Source organism: Balaenoptera borealis (assembly GCF_965194805.1).
Source record: "Balaenoptera borealis genome assembly, chromosome: 14".
Classification (NCBI taxonomy): domain Eukaryota; kingdom Metazoa; phylum Chordata; class Mammalia; order Artiodactyla; family Balaenopteridae; genus Balaenoptera; species Balaenoptera borealis.
This window is the reverse complement of record NC_138875.1, coordinates 68,231,735-68,246,260: the sequence shown is the minus strand read 5'-3', so window position 1 is coordinate 68,246,260 and position 14,526 is coordinate 68,231,735. Positions and strand designations below refer to the sequence as shown.

At 49.2% G+C, this 14,526-nt stretch overlaps 1 long non-coding RNA gene across 2 annotated transcripts in view; it reads right to left on the bottom strand.

Annotated features, from left to right (window-relative positions):
• Window positions 1-130: 130 nt before the first annotated feature.
• Window positions 131-14,526, bottom strand: part of LOC309611136 — a 357,456-nt gene continuing 343,060 nt past the window's right edge. The window contains exons 8-9 of one of the 2 annotated variants that reach the window (XR_014234337.1): window positions 10,492-14,070; window positions 131-6,499 (exon numbers count right to left, since the gene is read on the bottom strand). This is a non-coding gene — a long non-coding RNA (uncharacterized lncRNA). Of the gene's footprint in view, window positions 14,071-14,526 lie in introns of both variants that reach the window. The other variant, XR_014234336.1, reaches the window with a different exon arrangement.

The following is a 14,526-nucleotide window of genomic DNA, read 5'->3' as shown; positions in this document are numbered from 1 at the left end:
AGGGAAGATGGAAGGTGGGGAGGCAGGATCCCGATGGATGTATGCCACTTTAGGGAGGATGGAGAAAGTTGACAAGAAGGGACAGTGTCGGGAACAAAGTCATGTACATCATTTACTTTTAAAGTCTCAGAGTGTGTGTGTGTGTGTGTGTGTGTGTGTGTGTGTGTGTGTGTGTGTGTAGATAGACAAATAGACACAGACAGTAAGACAGAAATAGGAGACAGTGACAGAGAGAGGCAGAGAGAAGGAGAGGCACAGAGAGAAGGTACAAAGAGGGAGACAGCACACACATCTTCTCTAATGCATGACCTCTTTCCTAACACTTTTCAAGGATTCACAAAAATATCTGAGACTACTCCTCCCGCCCCAGCAAATTAATCGGCTACAAAATATTAAAAGACAACTGCAGAATTAAAATCAAGAAAAGTTTAACCAATGGTCTATAATTCTCCTGTGTCAATTTGTCCCCACCTTTCTCCTCAGCATGAGCTTCGAGATGCTGAGAGCTGGTGACAGAGCCAACGAGGAGGTTGATCAGTATGGCATCCCCCGCCTGTGCCCCCAGGGCTCTGGAACCCCCTACACACAGCCAGGTCACCTCTAAGTCTAAGCTTGGGCTGAATGCCAGACATCAGGCCCAGAGAGGTGCTGAGGTTACCCAGAGACACACAGCAAATCATTCCTTCCTTCATTCATAAACCTTTACTGGATCTCTTCCAGGTGTCAACCTCTACACTGGCTGCTGGGGACAGAGAGGTGACAAAATCTCCCAACCTATCCCCTGGACCTCCAATCTAGTAAGGAAGGGAGAGAACAGATTAAATTGGTCATTCATTTCTGAACATGCACAGCAAATGTAAAAATATGGTAGAGAGGATGTGTGAGTGGAAAGGGTGTAATTTACCCTGCATGGACTTGAGATGGTTCGCTCCTGAAAGCCCCAAGGGGGAGGTGGCATTCGGCCTGGGTAGGTGTTAGCAAGGGAAGAAGGAATGCTCCAGGCTGCAGGAATGACGTGTGCAAAGGAGTCTAGAGTCTGAAAGGGTGAGATGGGTTGAGGGAGCTCGTATGGCACAGAGCTCTGTGTTTGGCATGCGTCTCATTGGATCCTGCTCAATGAGTTAGTATTATACCCATTTCCTGGATATCAAAACTGAGGCCCTCGTCCTGGAGAAATTTGCCTGAGATCACACAGCTACTAAGTTCCCACTGGGGTTCACACTCTCGTTTCTCTAATCCGGAACTCATGATCTTTTAGAGCAAGGCTTAACTCCATTCCTTTTGACATTCTGCCTTCCTCCCTTAAGGATCCACCCTTTCCCACAACCAGGCATGTTGATAAAAGTTCTCATGGCTTCAGTTCCAGTGGTAACTCTGATTGCATGCTAAGTGGCTGTCTGGGATACTTAGATGGCTGCCCTGAGTTGAGTGTTCTAGGATTGATTAGCAATGTCTGCCCTGGGCACTGGGTAAAGGAGGAGAGGTACACACGCCATGGACTTACTAAATCTGGGGTAGTGGCTTCATGAAAGAATTTCATTTTTCTCTGGGCTTTCAGGACCAAATCTTCCATCCCTGAGTGACCCTCATTACACAGTAAGGAAGCTGAGATTTTTATGAGGAAGGGTGACTTGTTTACTAGTTGGGAGTCCTACAAGGACAACCTTGCCTCCTACTGGGTCCTAATTTTGGAAAGTCCCTCAGTATCATCTAGCCTTATACCCTTTCTCAAGCCCTGCTTCCTCCTATGACCTCTTTCTGACTCTACTTATTCAAAGAATTTCCATTCCATCCTCTTGAGTTTCACACAGTCCAAACTGCAGAAAGCAACGATCCTACGCAAAGGTAACCAGCTCATTTCTAACGGGAAGCAGAGGCATGAATCAAACAAACAAATATTTGCGACACAACGCCCTCCCCCGCCCCACCCTTTTTGCTATTCTTCCAAGGGAAAAGGCAGGGGAAGTCGTTGAGAAAACTGGCCTCGCCATCAACACATTTCAGACCCTTACCCGTCTGGCTCAACACCGCAAGTGGCAAACCAACCGGCACACACCACCAAAAAAAAAAAAAAGAAATTCTAACAAGACATTAATAGATAAATAAAAATAGCTTCCACAAGAAACGATGAGGAATCACGCAACAAAATGATTTCTTTCTGTGAGCGTAAACTCATGAATAATCAAATTCACAGTCCCCAAACGAGCCAAGCGCAGGTCTCGTCAACCTCATCCCAGTGTCCTCCTGGAAGGTCACCTCAAACCTTTGCAGGCCTGGGTGGCTCTGCCCCTCACGTCTCCTCCCCACCCCCTGCCCCCTCCCAGCACCACCATCTCTTCCTTAGAGGGGAGAAATTAATTCCCAGTGCTATGGAAACGTGCAGCAAATCTGACTGGAAGGCTGGGGCAGCACTCATGAATCATCAAGCAGGAAGGGGAGTTCGATAAAATATTGGGGGGAGGTCCTCAGGCCACGGCTTTTGTGAGCTGAACCCGAGCCCTTGCATCAAGCTCCTTTAGTGTCACATTTTAACCTACCAGCTGCCTCGAGAAGCAAGATGATCTTCCTTGCCTTTTTTCTTCTCCCTTTAAAAAAAATTTATTTTTTAAATTTTTTTATTTTCCCTCATGTGTTAAGGGAGGAAACAGTGACAGGGACAAGTGACAGCTCGCTAATTATTCCCTTACTGCCACTGCTGTTCTGGCTTTGGACGCATTGCTCATTTCTCCCCGTCTTCGCACTGAATAATGCATGGGTCCCTATCTGTATTCAAGCGGCACCTCCGGGGACCGCCAGCCTAACTAGCTGATAACTGATTCAGTTTGTAAGCAGGGCCTCTGGGAGTTGCAAGGAAAAGTAGCCAAGAACAAATTTAACACTTCTTTCTCATTTCTTCAGAACATCAAGGAGAGGCCGGCTGGGAAGCAGGTGGAGATGTGTGCTAGGTCCTTGAAAGGTACGTGACCTCGAGTTAGGGGAAGGGAACCTTGGCTCTAGCTGTGGGGAGAGGGTATACTGATGAAGATGATGAGGATGTGATGAAAATAGTTAAGGTTAGTTGAAGGTTTACTATGTGTCTACCATTATACTAAACACTTTGCATGCATTCTTTCTTATAATCATCACCAGAATCCTTTGCTGGCAATGCCTTGTCAGATGTATCAGTTAGCTATTACCATGATAATGCTGTGTAAAGAATGGCCTCCACATTTCAGTAGCTGTCAGTAACACATAGAGGGGCAAGCACATTTCCAGCCTCTGCCTGCATCATGTCTGCTAATAGCGCATTAGCCAGAGAAAATTACGTGGGCACGTTCAGTGTCTAGAAGAGAGGAAGCAAGTGTTGCCCACATGAGTCCATGGCCAAGGTGTGGGTGTCTGATGCTGTTACAGGGGAGTGAAGAGTTAAGTACCAAGAGGGAGTCTCCAGCACAATCTCTTCTGGGAATCAGGACCTCTCATCCCACTGCCCCAACTTTTGCAAAAAGACTTATACCCGTTGATCTCCAGACTGGGCTCTTCATTAAATAATGCCAGAAGTCTATGACTCAAATGATAATGGTCATCAAAAATGGCAAATTCTTACCCACCGTCTACAGTACCAAGTACTATTCTAAGTGCTTTACATGTATCAACTCATTTTCTCCTCCTAATAACCTAATAAGGTAGGTGCTATTATTATCCCTGTTTTACAGATGAAGAAGCAAGCACAGAGAGGTTAAGCAATTTGCCTGAGGTCACACAGTCGGTAGGGAGCAAAGCCAGGATTTGAACCTAGGCTGGTGGCAGGGAGCAAGCTCTGATCCATTATAGGTAAAAATGGGTTGTCACAGACAAGGTTGAATTTTGGATGCAGATGCTATATTTGCAATGGCAGAGTGCAGTTGGCTTTCAGAGATATAATTGGGCAGGGTTAGGTTGGTACCTGAGCCAGGGCCAACCAGTCTCTGAGGATCTGGACACACACACTGCTCCCTGCCAAGGGGTGACACGTTCAGGAACCTACTGGTGTAATTGCTGACCTTCTCCCAACTGGCCAGGTGGACCCAGGCTTCTCAAGGAACCACAGGCACTGGGACCACACCTGGCTCTCCACCACCAAATGCTCCCTTCATGCTGCTTGGACTAGGGACCACCATACTCCTTTATCCCCCCTTCTTCCCCAACTAGATCTGGTGATGGCAGGCCATGGCAACAAGGCTGGCTCTTGTTTTATGACTGGTGATGAGACTGGGTACAGATCCACCTGTTTGGAGGTCAAATAATCTCTAATTTTGTCCACTTTTAGAATTAGGAATTTAATCCTTAACCGGATGAAAACAGACCCAGTCTGGACGTTGTGGGCCATTCACGTTTGCACAGTTTTGGTTCTTAGAGCCTCACACAGTGCTTGGGGCATAGTAGGAGCTCAGTGACTCATGGGTGAATGAATGGGTGAATGAAGGCTTTATAGATGAGAAATGAAGTCTTAGAGAGTTGAAACTATGTAACAAGGACCATTCCTTTCGTTCAGGATCTACTTATGAGCACCTACTATGTGTCAGGCACTGTTAGATGCTAGGGGTCCAGAGTCTCTGCTGTCATGGTCCAATCAATATCCAACATAATGTCAGGTGGGGAGGAATAAGGCAGGGTAAGTGGGGGGGAGCGTGCTGGTGGTTGGTATAGATGCTCTCACCTCCTAACATGTGCCAGGCACAGTGCTGGTCCCTTACATATCTGATCGCCTGAAGAGCTCCCCCAGCATCCTGTGAGGCAGCATGATTATTTCATCATTATACCCATTTTACAGATGAGGAAAAACAGAGGCTCTGAGAAAAGAGATGTCTTATCACATATGTAAGACCAGAGGTTAGCGCCCATGTCTGCCTGCCTTGTCTGAGCGGGACAGGATGTGGGTTCCCCTCAGCCCCACCCCCAGGCTAGTGGGTCAAGGATGCTGGGCGCTAGGGGTGGGAAGGTGCTTGGGGTCCCCACAGCTGTCACCTGCCCAGGTGTGCATCCACATCCAGCCGCCCAGCGCTGTCTGCTGGGGGGACACTGGGTTCGCTGCCAGGAGCCACGTGTCAAGACAGCAGGGGGGGAGGCAGGCGGGCTGTTGGCAGGTGGCTTAAAATAGCAGTGTCCTCATGGCTGCAGGAGCTCTGTTTTCCCGGCTGAGAACACTCAGGGAGAAGATATCTCAGCCCGGCAGCCACCCCCTCGCTGGTGGCTCCATGCAGAGAAATTGTGCTCAAACCCAAGGTGCCCCCTTGCTCCTAGGGCATGTGGGATGAAAGCCAAACTCCACTCCAGAACCTTTGTGAGCTGCTCCCCTTGCCCCCAGCTCTGTTCTCCTCATACTCCTTTCTCTTGTCACCCTCGTTACGCTGCATTCAAGATGTCCCTTGTACCTTGTTGCCTGAAAGGTCCTCCCTGACATCTTCTCCATCTGAAATATATATGGAATACACTAAGTGTTCAGTATATGTCAATGGGAATCACTTATAAGATACTGAAATCTTATCCTTCAAGGTCAGCTCACTTGTCAGTACTTCTGGGAGCCTTCTAGACTCTCCCAGGAGCAGAAATCCTTCCTTCCTCCAAGGCATGTAGACCGTGCTCAGATCAGGATTGCAAAAATCCTGTTTATGGCTTCCTTCAACCTTTCTGACTGGGTAGGCTGCCACACCTATAAAAAGTAGCATTGCTCAACCAGGGGTAGCAGGTAATTGGCACACAGGGCAGAAATCTCTTAGCCGTGCACACAGCAGACATTGCTAATCAATCATAGCATCCTTTCTTTCCAAGCCCTTGAGCGTTGAGAAGGCCATGAGCAATTGACTGGAGTTGACACCAAGATGATGCCTTAATGGCTTCTCACTTCCAAGTGTCATTAACTACAGCCTTCAGATAAATGGCCTCCAGAAGCTTGTCTTCAGGGCTGCCTCAGCCATCAGACTGGTAGGCTCTTGAGGGCATGACAATGACATTTATTTCAGCATCTCCTCCTCTTGGCACAGAGCCTGGCAAACACTAGGCACTGAAGAAATGTCTGTCAAACAGGGGGAACTGGGGAGAACACATCAGGCAGTGCTGACAAATGCAGAAGTACCTCACTGAGGCTACTCCAAGCCCTAGGAGCTCTCCTGGACCCTGCTTCCCACTCTCTCTCCTTTGGTCTCCAGGGAGCAGAGTCTGGAGCCCAGGAAACCCAAACCATAGGCTCACTGAGATCAGACCCAAATCAAACAATGGTTTCCCCACGACTAACTGCACAAAGATAAAAGATCCTCAGACCAAGAAGAGAACAGTGAGAAGGAGAGAAATCATCTCACCAGGTCCTAGCACCTCCCCAAGGCTCAGTGTTTTTATTTTTAAATGGGGATAATAGGAGTCTCTACCTGGCAGGAATGTTGAGAGATAATGAACGGAAAGTCCTCATTGGTGTCTGATAAATAGGAGTTGATGCGGATGATGAAGATGATGATGATGGTGTCACGCTGCTCATGGAGACTCCCTAGGGAGAGAAAAGTACCTTCAGAGAACCCTGAGCTCCAGCCTCTCCCTGATTCCCATCCTCCTGAGACCTCCCACCCCTGGGAGAGGTGCAAGGAAGAAGGCCAAAGAGGCAGCCCTCCCCCCAGAAGAGGAGGGCTGAGTCCTTTGGCAGGGAGAAGGGAGGGAGCCTTTTCTCTGGAGATAGTATGTCCTGCCATGATCACTCTTGGTCCCATTTTATAGCTGGGAAAACTAAGACCCATGAAACAATGGAATTAGCCTAGTCTCATGGAGTAACAATCCTCTGCATCTGAACCCAGGATCTGTTGATTCCAGTGCCCATGGTATTTGCACAGAACCATTCTACCTTGTTGGAAAGGTACCCACACTGATCACTCACTCACCCATCTACCCTATTCGGTTTTATTGAGCATGCTCTGGAGGAGTTCACAGTCTAGCTGGGGAAATGGGGTGTGATCTGACATGCCATTAAATTATTTCAGTATCACAAGGAAGAGTTTTCTAGCTCAGTTTGGGGAAAATTTCATAGAAGGGCTATGTTGGTTGGGTTTTGCAGTATGAGTAGGAGTTCATTAGGGGCTAAATGGAGGAAGGGCATTTCGGGCAGAGGAGATGGTAGGAGCAAAGGCAGGGATCCATGAAAAAGCATGATGTGTTTGGACACCATTGAGCAGAATTGAGTGTCCCACTTTAGGGAGTATGGTGGTGTAGCTGCAGGAGACAAGACCAGGAGATAGATCAAACCAGGGCCTGGAGGTCCTCCCATAGCATTTAGGCTTTTCCCTGTGGGCAGAGGAGTCATGAAGATGTGTCCCAGTTCAACTGTTTACACCACAGCTTCACTTACCCTTACACTCAGGTGCCTGGCACCGGGCTGCTCTCACCAAGGTCAAATGGAAACGTGGGATGGGGCAAAGATCAGCATGGACCTTTCTGCATGGATCATGCTGCTCTCCTGGAGAGATTGTGCCCAGCTTCTACTCCAGGAATTTAAACCACAGAGACTCAGAAGCACAGAATCCCACCGTTAAGACCTCTCCAACTCATGGACCCAACGATTTAGAGAACTGTAGCATTCATCTATTCATTTAGTCATTTGGTTAATAAAGTTGAAAAGCCCCCAACAGATAGTGTATCAGTCACTTACTGCTGTGAAACAAACCACCCCAAATCAGTGAGTTATATCAACAATCACTTATTGATTGGTTATTTGCCTGGGACTCATCTTGGCTGGACTCATTCATGCCTCTGCTGGTTGCTGGGGGTTCTGCTCTAGACTGGGATTGTCTGGGGGCGGGGTCCTGTGCCATGTGTCTCTCATCTTCCTCTTTGGACCAGCGGGATAGCCAGTTAGCAGTGGGTTGGGGGGTGGGGAGTGGCAGAGGGAGTGTAGATGACCCTCTCAAGATATCTGGCTCTGAGGACACAGAATCTGTGAACCATAGCTACTGCGATCACTCACGGCTTCCTGAGGGGTGAGCTGGGGCTTGTGCCAGTGGGGTCCCCAGCCCTGGTTGGGGTGGGGAGAATCAGGAACACCCAGACATGGTCATGTCTGGATGGGAGAAATCCTCATTTGGATTGGGGGATCCAATTGTTGCTTGAGGCTGGGTCCACCTTATCCAGTGGTCAAGACCCCACCCCAGGTCCACATCGCTCAGCGGTCCCACCCTCAGAACACCCTTCCAATGGCTGCCCACCCAGCTGCGAGAGCACGCAGGCTCCCCCTCTATCCTCAGCGGCAACCCCCTTGGGGAGGAGAGAGCAGATAGCAAAACCGTGCTATTTACAAGCTTTCAAATGGGTTATTGAATCATAAACCGAAATCACAGGCTGTAACCAAATCAGCAAGGACCAGATTCAATAAAGTGAAAAGGGAGGGGGAATAAAAATCCCACCTAGAAGCTTGTTAAAGCCTTCTCTGCCTCTCCTGGCCTTGCTTTCTGAACATCTCACTCTTTCTGGTGAATAAACCCAGCCTGGTCTGGTTTGATGCTGGTGCTATTAATTCCATATGTGGTTTATGAGTGGAGGAAAAGGCTGTCATTACATGCCGCTGGAACTTGAAAAGAACCCAATGGGCACTTCATTGCTGCCTTGCTGGAGCGGCCGATGCCGCTGCTGAGTTGGAAGTGTCTCAAATCCTAACACAAGAAAACTTTTAGGGTGGGGGGCGTGCACGCCACCATCTTGCGGTGACTGTGAAATCTCCATGTATGGGGGCTCTCTGCTCCTAAGGAGGTCCTAGGGTCATCCAATGACCTTCCTCTGGTGCCATATATATGTGCACCGGACTTTACAGTTTACAAAGCACCTTCGTGTGGTTTATCTGAATTATGATACAAGCTCAGAAGGCACAGTGCCCGGCCTGAAGGAGTCGCCCCAGACTATTAGCTGGGATGTTATTATCATTATTTCCTATTAACTGCGTGCCTACTCTACATGAGATGCTAAATGTATGCTACCTATAATTCTTCAATCAAATTCTGTAAAACCGGAATTATCGTGTCCATTTTACAGATGAAGACTAAGACTCAGACTTGCACAACGGCATCTTCGGGGCAGATTTAGGAATCAAGCTCCGGGCTGCAGTGCTCCAAAGCCACATTCCCTGCACATGCGATAACTCTGAGAGGGAGGGAGAGCCCCACTTGGTTTTACTCTGCCTGTTTATTAGGCGAGTAAACTGAGTCTCAGTAAGTTTAGGTGGCCACAGAGCACAGCCCAACGGGTCCCAGGGAGACATCATTTCCTTTTTCGGAGCTAGCTGCATGGACACTTATTACTTAAGAGGTTACACTGGTGCTGGAAGTTTCCTTTGACTTGGGCTAACCAGACATCTCACTTCACAGATGGGAAAACTGAGGCTCGGAGATGTTCGTGCCTCGTCCAAGGTCACTCGGCCTGAAGGTGGTCAGAGCTAGGATCTGCACCTACAGCTGTCTGTCTCCAGAGTTTATACTCCTGCCATAGCTATTCCATTTCTGGAAAAGCAATTGTCGTGGCTCAGATGCCGAGCCCAGCCTCCCTGGATGGGCCTGCCAAAACCAGCCCTGCTTTGATGAAGGCCAAGTACATCCTTTGCCAGCCTGAAATTGGATTCCCCGGTCTAGAATCACCTGCATGTATCCCTGACTTTCAGGTTCAGATCAGACATTGTGTAGCACAACAGATAAGAACTCAGGATCTGGCTTCAAATCCCAGCTCTACCAACTTCCATCTGAACCTTTTTCAAGCCTCAACTTTCTTACCTTTAAAATAGAGATGATAACAACAGCATCTTTCTTATAGGGTTGTTGTGAAATCAACAAGCATAGCTAATATCTAACGAATACCAGGCACTCTTTTAAGCCCTGTACGTGTGTTAGTCCTAATCCTAGATGTATCACCATTTTAGAGACGAGAAAACCAAGAGAGTGATTTGCCCAAGGTCTCGTGGAGTTGGAGTCTGTACCCAGGTAGGCTTGCTCCAGGGCCCCGTTGTTTGCAGTGACCCTAAGCTGCCTCTTGGTTTAATGAAGCAATGTGGTAGTCAGACATGGGAAAAGCTAACGACCAGCACATCTTTTTGTATTCTGGAGGATGTTGATGTTTTATCATGCAAAAGGAGGATTCCAGTTAACAATGACAAAAGCCATCCCCTGCAGGGCTGGAATGTTTGCCAGAGAACTGAGATCCACTCCCACAGAAGGTCCATCTGACCCAGGCCTCTAAGCCAGCCCTGCTCCCTGCACTTAACTCTCCACTCAAACCAACACTTCTTCAATTCGTGAATATGCCCAATGCACTTTCATGCCCCTGGCCCTTTGCACATGCCTCTCCTGATGCCTGATTTTCTTTCCTTCCTTTGTACTACCAGCAAACACATACTTAAGAGATTCAGCTCAAAAACCACCTCCTTCTTAAAGCCTCTCAAGACCCCCCAAGCAGAATGAATTCTCTTTTCTCTGTGCTTCTTACAGCTGTAGTGAATTCCCCTTGGATCCTTACCAACCCAGGGTTCTCATGGCAGGTCTGTGTGTCTGTCTCCTTCACCAAGGACTCCTTGAGAGCGGGAACTGGGATATATTCATTTCTGTGGGATCAAAAAATGCTGACTGAGTGAATGAATGAATGAAGTTTCTGCCCTGGCTGGACTGTAGCTGATATCTCATCATCGGTCATACGAGAATTGAATTCTGGTCCCGGCTTCGCCGCGGCCTCCCTGTGTTCTCTTGGAAAAGGCATGTTGCTTTTAAGCACCTCAGTTTCCCCATCTGTAAGATGACAGGTGCGGACCAGCTGGCCTCCAAGAGCTTTCTGTGACTGCAGCTTCTTCACCCCCCCACTCCGCCCCGTGCCTCCAGGGACCCCATCACAGCAGTCGGGCTTCCCTGCACCCTTCTCTCTCTTACCCCTACCCCCCGCACCACCCAGCAGGTCCTGGAGGTTTTCCTGCCAAAATCTCTCTTGAATCTGTCATCTTCTCCTCGCTGTTTCCCGCTGCCTTCCTGATGCCGGCAGCCCTCATCTCTCGCCTGGATGCCTGCAGTAGCCTTAACACATCTCTGCCAGCTCCCTCCAGCCATTGCACACTCAGCAATACGTGTGATCTTTTCAAAACACAAACTCAGCCATGTCTCAGCCCTGATGAGCCCCTCCCATGCCTCCTCTGGCCCCCAGGCTGTGGACCAGAGACCTTCCGGAAGGGGACAGCTAGCCCTCTCCACCACGCATGCCCCTTCCGTGACTCTGGCCATGTTGACCTTCCTGTGATCTGCACTTACCTTGCTTGGTCCACACGCCAGCCTTTGCACATGGCTTTCCCTCTGTCTAGAAAGTTCTCTTTCCCCTCCCGGTGATAAGATTTCAGCCTGATTTTCAGAAGCGTTAATCTGAGGAAGCTCAGAGACGCCTTGCAGGACCTCCCCAGACCAGACCAATCGTTCCTACTATATCAGCTCTCCAAGCTCCCTTTCCTCTCTTTCACAGCCCTTATCCCGGTTTCCAGTTTAATTTTACTCGAGAGATTTTGCTGCACTTTTTCCTCCACCCCTGTATTGTGAGCCAGATAAAGGTAGGACACCCTTGCCAGATACCTCCCACCCCACCCGTCTCATTATATCTGCAGCATCCAGCCCTATGCCTGGCAAGAACTCACAAATATTTGCAAAATGAATGAATGTGTTCTCCAGCTCCGGGGAACGGGTTGAAGGAGCAGTCACATCATCTGTCTGGTGCAGACCTCAGTTTCACTAACTCTGAAATGGGCTCGTGATCGCCCATCCCTCTGCACCTGTCGCTGCTCTGCTGGAGGCTCCAAAACCACCCAGAGCAGAGTGAGATGCTCTGAGGCCTGGAAGGCACAAGAGCCAAGGGCTGGTGTTGGGAGGGACCCCAGGCATCGTCAGGATGACCGGGCCACCACCGGTTTTTGTGACCATCTGCTCGCCTCACTGAGAGCTGGGCAGTGGAGCCAGGACTCCAAGTCCTGAGAAGGATTGGAGAAATATATGTTCAGTTTGCAGATCTGCTGAGGGAACAGAGTCAGGTCACCGTGCCCTGGTCGCTGTGCTCACGCTCCGTAGAGTCAAGCTCAGGAGGAGATGTCAAGAGGCTTCTCCAGGACCTTCAGAAGAAACTGCGGGGTCTGTGCTTCACTCCCCAGATGAGAACCACAGGGCTTTCAGCCTTGGGCTTCTCCAGTGTGGTTCAGCGAACCAGATTTTCAAATGCCCTAGTGAAACTCTCTTTTCTAATCACCTACATTTAAACAGAAGGCATTATGGTTTACCTGTAGTTGGTGTCATTCATTCAGAATGATCTCCCGAATTCGGGTGCTGGGCTGGCCCTCAGGGGTGGAGGCAGGCAAGGCCACTGTCTTTTCTGGGTCCAGAGGGGAAGGCCGTGTTTTCCGGGTGCAGAGGGTGGGCAAGAGGAAGCAGGGGGCCTCTGTGGGAGCAGGCTTGTTTGGGGGGTGAGTGGGGAGTCCCAAATATCTCCATAAAGAAGTGATCTTTTTAAATTATGGTGAAACAGAAGTAACATAAAATTTACCCTTTTAACCATTTTTAAGTGTACAGCTCAGTGGCATTAAATACACTCACTTGGTTGTACCAACATCACCACAATCCATCTCCAGAACTTTTTCATCACTCCAAGCTGAAACTCTGTACCCAGTAAATTATAACTCTTTATTATGCCCTCCCCTCAGCCCCTGACCTCCTCTCTACTTTCTGTCTCTATGAACTTGACTGCTCTTGGTACCCCATATAAATGGACTCATACAGTATTTGTCTGGTTTATTTCACTCAGCATCATGTCTTCAAGGTTCATCCATGTTGTAGCACATGTCCTAATTTCCTTCCTTGCTGAGGCTGAATAATATTCCATTGTATGGATAGACCGAATTTTATTTAGCCATTTATCCATCAGTGGACACCTGGATGGTTTTTACTGTTTGGTTCTTGTGAACTGTGCTGCTGTGAACATTAGCGGGAAATAGTAACATTCATGGTAATAAGACTACGAGGTGTTACAGAAAGGGCTTTAGGATTAGACCTGTGTTCCAATCCTGATGCTGCCATTAACCAGCTGTGTGACCTCAGGCAAGTTACTTAACCTCTCTGAGCCTCCATTTTCTCTTCTCTAAGAAGAGGGAAAGAACACGCATCTCCTAGTGTCAATGGGCACGGAGGGTGGTGACGGACTCAGAGCAGGTGCTCAGTAATGTACTAGGAATTACCCCTTTCATGTTCCTGCCCAGGACTGCCAGGTGTGATTACGCGTGTTGTTCACTGCCCAAGGGCACCTGGTCCAAGTACTTGACTTGCTGGTTTGAATCCAGGGGACAGTTTCTGCCTGGAGGGGGCACCTGTGTCCCACCCACCCAAAGGCACATATATGCTTGCTCAGCCCCCCGTCTCAATCGACATAGGCACTCAGGCTTATGCCTGCTTGACAAGTGAGGGCTGGTAAAGCACAGAGAGGCTAATTAACCAGCCCAAGGCCACACAGTGGCACTTGGACCCCCTCAGGTATGAGAACCTGGCTCCAGGCCCGGAGAACAGAGCGATGTGTGCAGCCCTGAACCTCATGCAGGCGAGCAGAGAGGAGGGCTCCGGGCTGCCCCTCAGCCTCCCACCCCCTCCCCCTCTCCTATTAAGAAGCGGAAACTGAAATGAAAAATTCAAACCTCCGTCTGGTTCATGGTTAGGCCCCACCTTGGGGAGGTGGCCTCGGAGTGGCTGCTGATACAGGGCTCCGTGTTGTTAACTGTGCCCCCCTCTCAGCCCCTCCCCGACGGGTTCTTTCCATCCTGGGATCATTTTCCAGACAGCCCAGAGCCTGGCCCGCCAGACTATTTAGTCTGGGTTTGGTGACCCCCGTCTGACTGCAGGCAGGACGTGCTCAGGTTTCTGGCCTCCTTGGTACAATCACTGCGCCCCCCTCCTGCCCCCGCCCTGACTTCTTACACAAACACTTACCTTCAGGCCCAGGACTTCCTGGCACGCTTGCATCAGACCCGGCCACCGGATTCCAGAGGGCGCTCCGTCCAATGCCCGACAACGCAGCCCTCTGTCCAGAGTTCTGTGGGCCCAAGCATCATTCTCAAACACAGAAACTTAGCTGGATGGCCTTCCCATCGCTGCTATCCCTCCTCGACTCTCTCCGACCCTGCCCACTGGATAGACAAGTTCATTCAAAGAAAAAAAATTGATGGGAATTCAAAATATTTTTCCATCTGTTCACGGGTGCTAGATTAGCTATTTGTTCTTGCTCCATGTCTCAGGTGGGGAAACTGAGGCCCCAGAGGGCGAGAGAAAGGAAAGAGTCAAGCCCCTGAGGTGGGAAGGGGCAAAACCAGGAACCAGAAGTCAGATCTTCGGGCTCCCAGGTCATGTCAATGTCAATGCAATTCAGCTTTTGTCTGTACTCCCTCTGGGTTCTGCACCGCCTTTCAACAACCCTTTCTGAGAATCTTCTGACACTTCCTGAGACACTTGGGTATCCTGGAAATAGAACTACCTTATTTATGTCATCTTA